Genomic DNA, 6,000 nt, shown 5'->3' with positions numbered 1-6,000 from the left:
AGATTCCTTTCTCTCTCTAATCCCACTGCCTCACTGTTAAATGAAATGTCTGTGGAGTCAAAGGCAGGAAAAACACGCAAAGTGCAAAAAAAAGATAACATACTTTTCACTGATATGGGGTCAAACAAAGAAAGAGAGAGAGGGAGAGAGAGAGAGGGAGAGAGAGAGAGAGAGAGAGATCAGAGATATTGGGGTTGTTTTGTTTCCTCCGTGCTGTTTTGTGCCAGCTCTCTTTAACTTATTTATGATTCAGGGGACTCGCAACAGCAAGACTGAAGGGAAAATATGAGGCGGAAAAAAAACAAAAAGGAGGTTAAAAAAAAATCAAGCAGGAGGATCAGACGGAGTTGAATGGGAGCAGAGAGGATGAGGAAGAGGAGGAAGAGGAGTGGGAATGCTTTTGCTCCATGAGTCCTTCAAGGTGATCAGATGAAAGAAAAGACCTGATAATAGGAAAGACAAGAAGGAGAAGCAAAGAGGGAGGAAGGAGGAGACGGAGTGGGGTGTTTCCCTGAGGCGGAGATCTGTTTGTGAACTAATCTCTCTCTCTCTAACGCACGCACACACACACACACACACACACACACACACACACACACACACACACACACACACACACACACACACACACACACACACACACATTCCCCTCCCTCTCTCCCAGTCACTCAGTCGCAACAACGCGCTCACTGAGGTCGGCAGCACAAAGCAGTCGCTCTCTTACCAGCACACACACATACATACACACACGCAAACACACACATACCACACACACGTGCACGCACGCTCAGACACTTGACACACACCTCCTCACCTCCTCTGGGGACCTGAAGCAAAACTGATGAGAGAAAGGAAGGAAGCAAGCAAGGAGGAAAGAGACCGGCAAAGAGGAGAAAGAGGAGAGGAAGAAGAAGAAGAAGAAGAAGAAGAAGAAGAAGAAGAAGAAGAAGAAGAAGAAGGAGAAGAAGAAGAAGAAGAAGAAGAAGAAGAAGAAGAAGAAGAGAAAATACATTTGAGGAAAACCTCAATCAGGTAAGACCTCTTTTTTTAAAAAAAGAATCTTTTTCATTCACTCACTGCTTATCTTCTTCATAATAGCACACTGAATCTGAAAGAGCCACTACACTGTGTGAATCAGCCAGTATTTACACAAAGTGCAATGTGTGCATCAGGTGAAAAAGGCACAGCCGGGTGCCTGGACTTCACCTCATCTGCCCTCGCTTTACTGCAACTTTTTGCCCCTTTCTTTTCTGTGGAGGCTTGTTGTTGTATCTGTGAGAGAGCGTACAGTAAAGACATAAGTAAGCAGTGAGTTGCTCGAGCCGTAAATGCTGACACACGTGAGGAAAGAATGGGGGAAATGTATAAGGTTCATTGATCCGTGCAGATGAAGTTGAGGAGGTCTTTTTTGTGTGTGAATCCAAGCATGCGCTGGGTTTACACAGTCAGAGGCAGAGTGAGATGGGAGCGAAGGCAGAAGGGAAATGCTTCAGAAGGAAGTTTGGAAATCTAACAAAAGAGTATCTCGTTTTCATAGAGTCGCAGGGATGCTCCTGCAGAGGATTTGGTGAGGTTTGAAGTAACAGAACACCAGCGCTTGTTCCTTTACTTTCAGCGACACCAGGAAAAGAAGGCAAATCTTTGGTTTATAGGGAAGTGATTCTACTTCTAGTTTAGTTTGTATGAAATCTTTTTGCTGTTAGACTTGTTGGTCTTTAGTGATGTTAATTTAGGATTTTTGTAATTGAGTTGCAGGATAATTTTGTTTAGCCTCAAGCATTCTGAAACCCTTATCACACCAAAATCGGCGTGTAAATGCAGGTTTAGTTAAAACTGGAAAAACCCTAAAAACCTAGGCGATAGACTCCTTTCCCATTGGCAGTTCAATATCACGACTGCACTAGAAAACAGGGCAGGTTAACAGTAAAAATACAGAAATACATTACATTACAAATATACAATAATATCATAATATATAATCGTAATATGAAATATACATACATTAATTCACAGATCATAAGAGGATGCATCAATAACAGCATTTTAAAAGTAGAAAATTAGATTAAGAATGAAGCAAATAACATTCAGTTTCAAACTCTCCAACTTGGTGTCGTCTAATGTGGACTGATGTTCGAGCGCTGCCTGCATGGAGACGGACGGAGTGTGGCAGAAGTCACAGACGGAGCACATCATCGCCCGCTAGAAAAGGGGTGTGAAAACCATCATGTCTACCCAGGTGTCATGTTTCCATCAGTGCCATCGAAGCTGGAGCCAATAAATACCCGTGACTACTGCAGAGTCGTTTGTCGTTTGAAGACGAAAGCCAGATCTGAGCAAATTTAACTCCAGTGGGAAAGGAAAGCAGCAAAGCCCTCTAGTGGCTGCATGGACTGTGACCAGGAACCCAGGAAGTGACACGCTTTGAAGCCAATTTGACATAGTGGACAAACGATGGAATTACAACTTCTGTGTCGGGGTTGTGATGCCATCAATACATTCTGTGGAAACACGTTTTTGAGTGTCACAGCCTTCACAAAATGTGTTTTCTATCAGAATTAATTCAAGTTAGCAGAGTGAACTAGCCAACTTGACCAGGAGAAGTAATGCCAAACATCTGGGTATTTTTAGACAAGGAAATTGAACTAAAACTTTTTTTTTGCTTCATACTGAACAACTAAACAGGGCTCCGTCTCGAACACTGTATCCAGTTCTCTTGTCAAAATCATGGAAAAAACACTACTTTGCTAATGGAGTCTTGTCCATTAGCAAAGTAGCATGTTGGGTGACATTTGTTGGAAGGGGACATATTATGAAAAACTCACTTTTTCAGTGCTTGTGCTCATACATTTCTTTTTTTATGTACTTTTACTTTAATTTTTCTTGCAAGCCAATCAGAGCAGACTGGGTTTAAAGAGTGTTTTGGTGAATACAGGTATATTCAGACAGACACTATAATAATAATGTGTTCTTTGTCCGTCTGCAAAGCTGGAAGTTGGATGATGTTATTGTAGAGCCGCAAAGTCCAAAGGGGGAGGAAGGTCAGGGTGGTTATAGGTGGTTTGTTCTCTCCCCTGACAATAGACTATCTTGACCCCATTCGAGGTGGATGCCTAACCTCAATCATCCGCTATAAGGGATCGTGCATTGACAAGGTCAACAAAACGCCAGGCTTTAACACAGGAGGCAGCAGTTTGTTTCCTGTTTCCTACAAACAGTTAACACTGTTTTCTTAACCATGACCGCGATTGTTCCCTAACCGGAACCATGTGGCTATTATTGTAACCGTGACTCTGAAAGTCTCTTTTAAAAAATACTAATTTTAACCCAAACCAAGAATCTGTCTTTTAATCTTAACCAAGACGCGTTCATAGGCCCAAATCTAACAAAACCTCCACCACGGCGTCGTCACATCTTTAGACTGATCCAACATAATGGCTTCGGAGGGCAAAGATTAACGGGTCATCCTAGAGGACATGGAATGGGGAAGTTATATTTATTTTATTGGGTTATCAGTTGCATCTTTCTTCTAATAGACAAGGCAAGGCAGCTTTATTTGTATAGCACTTTCCATACACAAGGCAGACTCAAAGTGCTTCACAGCACAACATGTCATGAATTAAAATGCATTACAGAAAGACAAAGAGAATAAAAACATAGACAATAATAAAAACAGTGCGGACGTTAAAAGTGCAAAGATTTAGCAGAAAGCTAAGGTGAACATAAAAGTTTTCTGTCTAGTTTTAAAGGGGTCAGAGTGGGTGAAAGTCTCACATCTTCAGGAACTTTATTCCAGCTGTTTGTTGCATAATGACTGAAAGATGCTTTCCCTTGATTTGAGTTTACTCTGCGAACCACTAACAGATTGGTCTCAGAGGATCTTAGTGATCTAGAAGGCTTATGTAGTGGGAGCATATCAGTGGCATACCTCGGCCCTAGACCATGTAGTGATTTATATGTGAGCAGGAGGATTTTGAAATCAATTCTCTGATGTGAGGGGGAAGCCAGTGTAATGATTTAAGAATTGGTGTAATGTGCTCACATTTTCTGGTCTTTGTTAGAACTCGAGCAGCAGCGTTCTGAACAAGCTGTAGCTGTCTGACAGTTTGTTTGGGAAGACCTGCAAGGAGACCGTTACAGTAGTCTAGCCTACTGGTAATAAAGGCATGGACAAGTTTTTCTAAGTCTTGAGCTGACATGAGCCCTCTAAGTCTTGTTACATTTTTGAGGTGATAGTAGCCCGATTTTGTTACTGATTTGATGTGACTGTCGAAATGTAAATCAGAATCCATAATAACCCCAAGATTTCTGGCTTTATTTGAGGTTTTCAGGGACAGTGATTGAAGGTGTTGGATGACTTTAAACCTTTCTTTCTTAGCACCAAAAACAATTATCTCAGTTTTATCCTCATTTAGTTGAAGGAAATTTTGGCACATCCAGTGTTTGACCTGCTCAATGCACTGGCACAGACGATCTATGGGGCAATAGTCATTTGATGATAGCGCTACAAAGATTTAGGTGTCATCGGCATAGCAATGGTGCTCAATGTTATTATTTTGCATGATTTGTCCTAGTGGGAGCATAAAGATGTTAAATAATGTTGGCCACAAGATTAATAATATCATTTGTATCTACTTTGAACACTTATCAGTAGTAATTCAACACCGACACCACTTATAATGACACTACCACATGACTAATTGGTTAGTCTGTACTATGAAGAAGAGGATACCTTCTCTGGAGCGTATGAAGAACTCAAAACAGACTGTAAACAAAAAAAAGAAAAAGACGAAACAACCGCAGCAGATCCAGGTCAGAGAGGCTGCGAAGGGACGGATCGGGTGTGTTTTTGTGTTTTTGACCTTCAGTGTGTTTCTAAAAAGAGGAGCGAAGAGAGAGAGAGAGAGAGAGAGAGAGAGAGAGAGAGAGAGAGAGAGAGAGAGCAAAGGGATGAATGGAGTCATTGTCTGGTCTGTGTGTGTGTGTGTGTGTGTGTGTGTGTGTGTGTGTGTGTGTGTGTAGTGGGGGGGGGATTAAGGGGGTGTGTTTTGTGTGTCTCAAAACAAACTGTGAGCAATCAATGTCATGTGAGAGGTTACACTGAGACCTGGCGCGTCTTGTAAACAAAGAGATCGCATTAAATTACTTTAAATCTGTCATGCTAATGCAGAAATACATGGTCACGTGTGTTTTACAGTGTTGTTGAGAAGTGGATAGTTAGCGTGAGCATTGACTGGCCAAGTTTAACTGACTTTACGAAGACAAAACATATCAAATATGCGCCAGTCTGTATGTTTTTTCCGGCTCTGAATGTTTCAAATTAAAGCAGCAGACTTTATTGAAACACATTCAACTCTCTACTTGCAGTCCGTCCCCTATATGTTACGCTATTACACGTCTGCATATACTACAAGCCTGAATCAGAAGTTCCTGATTTCAGATTAATAGTGAACGCAGCATAACCGTTGCTGCGGCCTATTAACATCTAGGGTGGAAATGTCTCCACAGACACGGATATTATAATACTCAGCAAAAATGCGAGTAGAAATGCTTTTATTAGTGGGTCGTATGATCCATCACCACTGTTTTAATGACACTGTGATAGACAGAAACTTAAAAGACAATTAAATAGATGAAAATCTTACAGAGTACAACTTTAAGTGTCTCCTGAGAGAGAGAGAAAAACAAACAATGCCTCATTCATGCGTAGTTTCTTATAACAAATATAAAGCTTAAATTATATTACCCCTCAGAAGAGTTAAAGGGCTTCCCAAAGATGATCACACACACACACACACACACACATACACACACACACACGCACACACACACACGCACACACACACTCACACACACACACACACACACACACACACTAAAGCAATCAAAAAAACCACAGAGGGTAAACAAGCGAATCAATTACAAAGTGATTAGAATATAAAACACTGCCGATAAAATGCAGACGAGCAAAGCAGCAGCGATAAACATTTCACCGTAAACTGA

General features: G+C 41.3%; 1 protein-coding gene across 1 annotated transcript in view; it reads left to right on the top strand.

Moving 5' to 3' along the window:
* The first annotated feature begins 706 nt into the window (after positions 1–706).
* Positions 707–6,000, top strand: part of hs3st1l2 (heparan sulfate (glucosamine) 3-O-sulfotransferase 1-like 2) — a 28,219-nt gene continuing 22,925 nt past the window's right edge. Inside the window, exon 1 of the mRNA XM_083912251.1 lies at positions 707–1,032. The gene's annotated coding sequence lies outside the window, so the exon portion shown is untranslated. The remainder of the gene's footprint in view (positions 1,033–6,000) is intronic.

Source organism: Echiichthys vipera (genome assembly GCF_963691815.1).
Source record: "Echiichthys vipera genome assembly, chromosome: 4".
NCBI classification, from domain to species: domain Eukaryota; kingdom Metazoa; phylum Chordata; class Actinopteri; order Perciformes; family Trachinidae; genus Echiichthys; species Echiichthys vipera.
Note: the sequence above shows the minus strand (reverse complement) of the source record. Positions and strands in the feature narration are given on the sequence as shown.